The sequence below is a fragment of the Octodon degus genome, unplaced genomic scaffold (assembly GCF_000260255.1).
Source record: "Octodon degus isolate 3935 unplaced genomic scaffold, OctDeg1.0 scaffold00232, whole genome shotgun sequence".
Classification (NCBI taxonomy): domain Eukaryota; kingdom Metazoa; phylum Chordata; class Mammalia; order Rodentia; family Octodontidae; genus Octodon; species Octodon degus.
This window is the reverse complement of record NW_004524808.1, coordinates 2845605-2855532: the sequence shown is the minus strand read 5'-3', so window position 1 is coordinate 2855532 and position 9928 is coordinate 2845605. Positions and strand designations below refer to the sequence as shown.

At 50.7% G+C, this 9928-nt stretch overlaps 1 pseudogene; it reads right to left on the bottom strand.

Moving 5' to 3' along the window:
• Positions 1–818: 818 nt before the first annotated feature.
• The window catches only part of LOC101586760, a 26448-nt pseudogene continuing 17338 nt past the window's right edge, over positions 819–9928 (bottom strand).

The window sequence follows — 9928 nt, the reverse complement described above, 5'->3', positions numbered from 1 at the left end:
GGCCCATGTAGGCTTCCCTGAAGCCAGTGTGAAAAGGGATTTTTGTCACTTTAAGGTCTGGGCCCATTTGTAGATAATCAAGCTCTGTGCAAGAGAGGCTAAGATCAGCCTTTTGGGGTTGGTGAGCCTAACATAGCCAACAAGAGCCGTCTGGACCCCGAGGAGCAATGGGACCCTGAGGAGCAATGGGAGTGAGGAAAACAGCTGGGAAGGAGATCCAGGGCTCCAAAAGTAGAAAAGGAGCCTGCCCCAGCTTGTTTCAGGGTTGGTTTGTGGCCTAGGAGATTGGGGAGCCTATGGATATGGAAAACAGGCATCAACTGCCAGAAACAGTAGCTGTATTCCCTCATGACATTCCAGAAGACCCCCACACAGGCAGGCCACCACCACAGCTGGATCCCACCCAACTCTGTGCATGGGGAACAAATGCCATGAGCAATCCAAGTCCCAGAATGACTCTCTGTTCGAGCCCATGCCTCTTTGCTTCTGGTAGATATGGTAGCCTTGTATGGAAGGTATTGGGAATAAGTTGCTTGACCCCCAAAATTCTTTTGCCCATCTGCCCAATTTTGCCTCCAAATCTTTTAATGGGAGGTAAGTCTTTTATTCCACAGTTGAGGGCTGAATTTTGAATTGCAAACAATACAAGCAGAAGCAACTCTTCTATTTGAATTCACACTCTAGTATATAAGAACAACGATAAAAGGGTTCAAAGGAGAAAAGAAAGGGCATTGACGGGGACAAGGGACCAGAGTCATAAGACAGAGAAGCATTGAAAAGAGAGGGATGGGTATTAAAGAGATCATAAATTTTTGTTGGCCAGGTACCAAATTTCTTTATTTGAAGGAATTAAAGAACTTAAGTAGATGTTCTGGTACAGTTTATAGAAAAGGTTAAGGTAGCCCCAACATGCCTGTGCTGTCTTGGTGACATTAGCTCTCATTGTCACTGTCCCCCAGGGTATGCTTGTCAAAGAGGTACTCTGCCATGCCGGACTCCAGGGCTCCCATCTTGCACAGGTTGGTCACGTGGTCACCCAGCTCTTTGATGGCCTTCACCTGCTCATCCAGGTAGCGTGTCTCGATGAATTCACACAGATGGGTGTCGTTCTTATCAGTGGTCAACTCTAACAACTCCAGGAGGGACTGATTCACGCTCTTCTCCAAGAGCAGTGCACACTTCATCACGTTCAGCCCGGTCTCCCAGTCATCACGGTCTGGTTTCTCCATACCCTGAAGGAAGATCCGGCCACTGCGCTGGTTCTGCAGTTTCATCAGCTTCACAGTATGTTGGCTCTCCTTGTGAGATTGGTGAAGTTCTTCAAAGCCACATCACTGCAGTCAAAGCAGTAAGACATGGACAGGTAGAGGTAGGAGGCATAGAGCTCTATGATCTAGGTTGATCTGGCAGTTGATGGCGGCCTTGGTGTCCTGGAGGTAGTTCTGGTGCAACTGCTAGGGTGAGGCAGTCATCATGGTGGCAGCAGGTGAAGCTGGGCTGCAGGGGTGGTGCAGGCAGTGTCGAGGGTGGGTGAGGGCCGGGCTCCGATCAAGCACTATTGAAGCAGGAGATTGCGGCGATGCTCAGTGGAGAACCAATAGCATAATTCTGAAAAGACTCAGCCCAGATTAACACATATAGATATGCTTGACTTCTGGTCCTCTATCCTCTGGGAGCCATAGAGACAAATACTAGTACTTGGGCTGTCCCCTAGATCAATCAAACCAGTCTCTGGGAGTTATATCTGAGTATAGATATAAGGTTAAACTTCCCAATAATTATAGAGGACAATTGAGGTTAATGTATCAATCAGCTAGCATTATCATACCTCTGTGTAACAAACAGACCTCCAAGTCTCAGTAGCTTATGACAATAATCATTTGCCTTTCTCACTCAAGAATCTACAGGTCAGTTGTGATCTGAGTTCAGCCTGGCTCAGTTGGACTCAGTTCCAGATTATAGATTTTGGTTCAAATCTGTTGTATCTACCAAGACAAATAGCTTTGCAGGATAAGTGGAGCACATGGCCATGGCTAGAACATAAAAGGCCAGGAAAAACCAGGCAATCACATGAAAAGCCTCAGTTCTCATCACAGCCATCCATATACCCTTGGCCAAAGTCAGTGTCATAGCAAAGTCCAGCACTGGCTGGGTATGAATAATATCTGACGCTAGTAGGAAGAACCACCAAGTTTCATGGCAAGGCTAAGGGTGGATTATTCCCCTAACAAGGATAGAGTCACGAGAAACAGCAATTTCACCCATTGCAGTGGGGATTTGAGATGATAGGCTAAGGGTCAATTCTCCCAGTGATTGTTATAAAAGAATGCTGCCATTTCTGGGGCTCCAGATTCCCACATATAGCTGCATACTACAAGCTAGTTGCCAAACCTCCTCATTCTGGTTTCCTGTATGAAAGATGAGGGTAGTGATTTCTAAGCTACCCATTTCATGAAGCTGGGGACAGAGGAAACTGAGAGCTGAAGCTGAGAGGACACTGCCTTTTCTCTGCCTAGCTTCAGTGGGAAGGTTCACTGTAGTACGTTAAAAAGTTGAATCATGCCAGGTGTACGGGTGCAGGCCTGGAAATCCAGATACTCTGGAAAGAAAAGACAGGATCACAAATTCCAGGCCAGCCTCCGTAATTTGGTGATATGAGACTGTCACAAAATAAAATTAAAAAAATTAAAAGGCAAAGGGACTAGGGGTGTAACTCAGTGCACAGCCCCTGGGTTCAATCTCCAACACACACACACACAGACACACACACACACACACACACACACACACACACACTGAATGAAAGACAGGGACACAGTGACTGTCTCAGTTACTCTACTCTCATTGCTGGGACAAATACCTGACACCCAAAATGAAGAAAGAAAAGGTTTATTTAGCACACAGTGGAGGGTTCAGTCCATACTCAGCTGGCTCCAAGGCAGAGAACAAGGGAGAGTAGCAGCAACAGTGGCAACAGAGAGCAAGTCTGCCTCTCGATCTCTCTTATGATACATTCAGGCTATCTGCTCCAGGCTGAAGAAGTGCTCACACCCATAATCCCAGCCTTGGATCGTGAATTAATCACAAAATGTAGAACTGCACCTCAGTGACTACATGAGGCATACACACAAACCATAGCAGTGACCATTCTGGATGCATGTCCATGTATGTGACTGGGAGTTATTACCAATGCCCTTCAGGACCTCAGAGGCAGGGCCATAAGCAATAATTGTCCCCCAGCCTCCCGTAACCTGGATGTCCAGTGTGGCACCTCCCTCTCCCACATGGAGGTCTTAATGTAAAGCAGCAGATCTGTGGAGCCATCTGTAGTGGACCTGGGGAAGTCTCCCTCAAATTCCCCTTCCCAGTCCAGGTTGCCAGGTCTCTAGCTGGCACTGGCACCTTCTGAAGATGTTCCACCCAGCGCCTTCTTGGAATTGATAGCAGAGTTTGTTTTACCCACTCACATCCACTCCCACGGGCAGCCAGCTAGCAATGACGGGTGGATGCTGGTGTGTAAAGGCCCTGCCTCCCCACGCCAATCTCAGGCGGGCCATCACAGTTCGCAGAGGGCCCCATGGAATTGCCTGCCCTCTGGTACAATCACACTGCAGTTCACCTTCGTCTCTCCACGCTGTGGCCTCTTGTTTTTGCTCCTCGGGATGGATGCTGACTCCCTGCTGGAGCGTTCTCCAACCAGCAAACCTCCATCTAGAGTCTGCTTCCAGGACAACAGGCCAGATGGAACCAACACCAGCTTCTTTCCGGTCCAGACAGAGGGTACCTTCACCTAAATCACACACAAACCACAACCACAGAGGCCACTGGAACGCATGGTGTAGCGGTGGATTGTGTGACATGGGATCCTAGATGGGCTCAGAAAACCAGAGTCCTGTTCAGGAGAAGGACTCCGGCTGCAGCTGAAAGTGGAGCCCCCCAGGACACCCCCTCCCTGATGTTTGCCCTGCGAGTGTGCACGCACGTGTATATTTGTGTGGTTGGAGTGAATAAATGTTTAAATCAGTGTGTCAGTTATAATTAGAGCGGCTCTCCCTTCTTCATCGTGGAATGATTCCTTCATGCTTAACGCCTGGAATGTCATTTTCCACTGTGAAATCCTTATTCTTCAAGGCCTGGTGCCAAAGTCGGCTTTCTGAGGCGCTTCCCCCAACCCATCGCTCCTCCCATCCCCCCCACACAGGAGCAGCCTCTCTCTCAGCTGTAACCTGACCCAGGCACTTACACCAGCCCCAGCATCTGGCCCGCATCTCCATCTCCTCGCGGGCAGGGCCACGGCTCACTCTTCCTCCCGGTGCTGGCTATACAGGGGGTGATTAATCTCAGATGAATGAATGAAAAATGAGGCTGCGTGAGCAGCTGCGAGTCCCAGCCCTGCCCTAACTGCTAGTCAGGGGACTGCACATGGGGCTGTCCTGGAGCGGTGAACATTCAGAAAGGGCACAAATCCAAGGAGCTCCGGTGCCTCCTCCTGCAGTGTTGGTGGTGCACTGTGCAACTGTGCAGTGTCTGGCTTCACTGGCAACCAGGCAAAGGCTGAAGAATTGCTATCCCCAGCCCTCTCTGTTGTACAGCAGGCCTGGACCAGATGATCCCTAAACCCTTCCTGGTCCGGCTGTTCAGCCAGTGACAGGGCATTCAGGGTGTGGCCCTGCTGGACTGATGGAGCACAGCGTTACTGGCGTTGATTAGCTTACCAGCACACAGACTCAGGTGTTCAGGGAAGGTGTGAATGGAGTGGGGGGGAGGACACACCAATTTCCACTTGAAATAAATCCAAGCCAGGGAAATGCACACCTTGCTGGGGGAGCCTTCCCTGCTCCCACCCTCCCCCATCCTTGAGGAGGGCCTCAAGCAAGGCACAGAAGTAGGAGGGGAGGATGAGGCACAGCCAGATCCTCCCTAATCCTCTCTCTTTAAACTGCAGCTGAGGCAGCCTAACGTGCCCACCCTCTGACAGGGCTTTTAGACAGCAGCCAGTGTTTGGGGAACCTTATTCTTTCAAATGCTCTCCCCAATACTCTCCCATCCAGAGAGTGAAAAAACAGCCACTTCTACCTGGGCTTCAGCATGTATTACATTAGGGAAACCCCCGCCGCTTTCTCCCGCCCCACCAGAGAAATGTCCCTCCCTCCTACACAAAGCTTGGCCCCAGACTATGGGGGAGGGGCTCAGGCCTTGTCCTTTTGGGGCTTGCTTTCCCCAAGGGAGAAATAATTGGCCTGTCTGTAGAGCATCAGGATTCGAATAAAGCTTAAAAACGCACACAGCCCTGCAAATTCTATAAATGCGGAATTACAAATGACGGCCCACCACCACATCCACACAAGTGCACGCTCAGCTCGGAGGGCCGCCTCTGTTTCTCTCTGATTGTTTTCCAGAGCCACCTGACTCAAATAAGCCCACTTGCATTTGAACTGGAGGCAATCAGGGTGGAAAATACCCCATTCCATCGGTGCAGGTCCAAACTGTCACCGTTTGGCATCCTGACACACCGACGTCCCTATCAGCTGTTCAGCGTCAGCCAAAGGGGGCCTCCCCCAGCCAACAAAGCCTCCCGGAAGGATGAGCGACCTCACGTGGGCCTCTTCCCCCCCCCCACTCCCTCACCTCCCCCCTCCCTTCTGCTACACAAACAGGCTTGCAGAGACTAGATTGGATTCAGATCTTGTAGATGAAGAAATTCAGATACGACAGCGGCGCCTCGCCAGACCCCGAGCGAGGGCCGAGCCCCGCACGGCAGCTGGGCTGCCTCAGTAATAACCACTCGTAATATCTGACAGAAAGAACCCACGCTGGTCATATCCGATCCTGCCACATGAAAAGAAGCATTACACCGGCCTCTCGGGGGCCGGGGCTAGGGGAGAGCCTCTGCACAAATCAGAAACGTTTGCCACGAAGCTCCTATTCAAGGGTTGCAAAATCAACTGGGGCTGCTTTCCTAACGTCCTGGGAGATGCTATTATTCTCTCGGCGGCGGTGGCGGCACAGCTCAGACCGCGGCAAAGCCGACTTAACCCGAATTCGCTGAGCGGTTGGCATTTCTGAGCTAAGAGGTCTGGAATGGGTGGGAACAAAAGCCTATGCTGATTGTGGGGGTTTGCGGTGGGGCCTCTATGGGGGTGAGATTCAAACTATTTCACCATGGAATGGTCATTCCCAATGAGTCCTAGCCTCAGCTCTGGGGTGAGGAACTGGGAACCTTCGGTTGTATCAGGCGGCCCAGGTGGAGGGGGTACTGGGGACAATGCCAGAAAAGCCTTCAATGTTCTAACAGCTGCTAAGGCTACTGGTCTAAAAGTCCCTCCTGAGCCGGGAGGGGGGGGGGCTGCTTCTAGCACCTCAATCTGTGGTGACAGGACAGCCATAAGCTTCCCTTCCTGAAACATTGCCAGACAGAGGGCCATGCCCCTGCAGAGATGTGATTGGACAGCTGTGTCTTCCCAGGACATTCCCAAAGAGAGGAGAAACTGGAATATTTCTCCACAGCCGCCTTGCCTGGGTCAAGTGCTTCTAGATACCCCAGCCACCCAAAGCATGACACAGCCAAGCCTCTGCCTCCCAAACCCCACCCCCAAAGACCTGGCCCTGCTCACCTCTACACTGCCACAGCATTGTCCTTGCCAGGGAAAAAGGCCTAGACTCTCCAAGCTCTCTTTCTCTCCCCACAGCTCCCTGCTCTCCTGGCTTGGCTTCAGACACCTATGACCTGAGGGGCCACAGTCCCTGGGAGACACTGATCCCCATGTCCTTGCCTCTTTGGATATATGGCAGCTCTGCCACCTCAACAAGGTGAGGTGATTTCTGTCCTGCGATCTCCTTGGTTTGAAAACATTATACGTTGAGCTTATGAATAGCTATCTGCAAGGGTACAGGTAGTGTACTGTACAGGAATCTCAGGAGCTGGGGTGGGAAGAGGTGGGTTACATGCAATGCATTTTGCTCTTGTTCAGTTTCTCTGCTAGTACAATCAGGCTAGCAAAGTTTCTCTGTGCCTCAGTTTGCCCATCCAGGAAATAGGACAGATGTGTATCCTCACTATATTGCAGGGTGACTATGAGAACTGAACAACATGTATAACACTGAGTTCTGTGGAAGCTATAAAAGTACCACCCCAAATGAGCCCTAGACTAGCCCAGGCCCCTACAATTGTTTCTGCCAAGTCTGCCCTGAGCCAGCCCATTGTGCCCCTGGGGAGCTGGGTGTGCCAAAGTTTTCTTAGCCAGCACTGCAGCAGTGCAATTTTCTGAGGACAAACAGCTCCAGCACTTGGGCAAGGACCCACCGCAAGGCAGCCTCGTCACCTCAGCATTTCTATAAAAAGATTGCTCAGGCTCTGGAGTCTGGCTGACAGGCGGGGCTGGGAGGGTGTGTGTGAGTGCGTGTGAGTGCATGTGAGTGCTTATGAGTGTGTGTGTGTGTGCGCACGCGCTCGTGCAATGAAGCGCTCTCTAACAGCTGGCCTCGGCCTAGAATCCATATTTACCCTAAAGCCCCCATCCCCACTGGCAGGAGGGGAATAGATTCAAGGAAAGGAAAGGGGGAAACGCTGAAGAATAGGGCCGGGCTAGATGTCTGTGGAGCTGATCTGTCGCTCTGAGCAGCCAACACAATGGACCTCTGGGTGGGCTCAGATAGTCCCCCCCAACCCCCGACCTCCTGCCCATGACACAGATAAGGGCCCGGAGGACTGCTCCGAGCTGCTGCGTGTGCCCTGGGCCAGCCGTCAGCGAGGCCAGCCTGGTGTGAGTGGCAGCAAAGATAAACGGCGGCCGCGCAGGCATTGAATGCCCCGACAAAAGGCCGCCTCTCCCCGAGTCCCTCTGAGGCCCAGATGGTCAGGGAAGCCCTTTCCCGCCTCACAAAGAGGATCGCTGCATGTCTTTTTCTTTTAAAACAGAATAAAAAAAAAAAGCCATTGCTCACAAAGGACCTGGATGAAAAATAAACCCTTAAAAAAAACCCAGCCTCTCCTCGCTCAGCAGCCCGGCATTTCTTCCGACTGTCAGACTTAGCAGATTGCGTTCTGGAAAGGATCCAATTGGCAAGACCTGCCGCTGTGCAAATGAAATTTTAAAACCCCGCTCCTTGTTGCACTCAAAGAGCTTTTCTCTCTCTGCTTGTTCTACACGGCCTCGTCGAATTATTCTCTTGTCTCTCGTTGTATCAGAAACTAATATTCCCCCGCTTTCCCACCCCACGTGAGGGGTCCTCACCCCAGCTGGGGATTGGGGTAATCAGGGACGGCTAGAGCACCACTCCAGACCCCCACGTGGATTCCCCACCTGGGCTGCATCTCACAGAATCACCTACTAATTAGGAGAGAGCCTCGCTCCTGAAGAGAATAAACACTTCCTCACTGACTGCCTCCCTCCCTGGCTCCCCTGCCCCCTCCTTGGTAATGAGATAAGTGCATAACTGGGACGTTCTTCACACACAAGTTTGACACCCGTCAAGCCCATGACACCAGCTCTATTTGGCTGCATACCCCTGGTGAAAAGTCAGCAGGGGGGAAAAAATAGCCACGGGACAAGCTGGCTTTGACAAGCTGCCTGTGCACATGATGAACTTGTAGAGAGGAGGCCATGTGATGTGTCGAAAGTATCCCAGGCCTGGGAACCCAGAGATCTGTGTTCAAATTCCTAGTTGGCCCCTCATAATCACATAGTAGACACTCTGCTAGGCTCCATACATGTTCTGTTCTGTTTTTCTTGGTGCTGATATCTTTCTCGTGCACTGTGAACCAGCAAGAGGGGGTCAGAACATAGCCGTGTGGGCTGTGTCTCCCAAAGCTTCATGCCCTGGAAGCCTTGCTACCAGTGCAGAATATGGGAGTGATGGAGTCTTTAAGAGGTGGGGCCTAGGGGAAGGCCCTCAGGTCATTGAAAGAACTGCACTCCAAAGGGATGGAGATAGCTTTTGTGGGACTCTTGAGCTGTCACAAGTATGAGTTATTAAAAGAGCAAGCCAACTCCTGAATTACCCTGCTTTCTGTTACACGATAGGATCTCTTCCTCCTGCAGAGGTTCATGATGTCACTAGATCCTCCCCAGAGCTGATGAGAGTTACATGCCCTTGACTGTCCAGAACTGTGAGCTAAATAAACTTCATTCTTTATAAAGTTTCCCTGCCTCAGAGAGTTCATTATAGTAGCAGAAAACCAATTAGCATAAGTGGATAACATTGTTGACTTCCTAGTCTTTGTCCCTTCCTGTGGCCATTCCCTTTGCTGTGACACTTTGCAGCTCTTCTCACTAAAGGGCACAGTCTGTCACTCTATCCTTTCATTTTGAATTCAACTATATGACCTGCACTGGCCAATCAAATGAGGCAGACAGGACACTGTCCATCCCAATCCTAGTCCTCAAGAGGCACAAGTAGCTCCATTCATCTTCATGTGCCCCTGTCACCCTGAAAAGTTTCTCTGGATGGTTGCTGCTCCTCCTGGGGCCCTGAATGAATTCGTGTGGAGCCAATCAGACTTACAAATGCCTCTTGGAGTGGTAACATCACCCTTCCTCCACTGGTGCCTTTTTGTATTCAATAATTTGAAAACATTGCAGCAATCCTAAAGAATGTCTGCCAAATCCCACCCTTACCCTACTTGGAACGGGGGCATTAACACCTAATTATACATGCATTCATGATGTACGCATTTACTAAGCACCTACTGTATACTAGGAGCTAGGCCAAAAAGAAATGGGAACTGTGAGGTGGTAACAGTGCCAACCTCTAGGAAGGGACTAAGGATCAAGTGGGGGTAATGTCTTGTCCTCTTTAAAGAGAAAGGTTTCAAAACCACTGCACTGGAGTATGCTTACTAGCTTATTCCTTTCTGCTGGTGGACACCAAGAGGAAGCATCATCAGGCTCTCTTCCGACTGCCATCATGTCTAAGTCAGAGTCTCCCA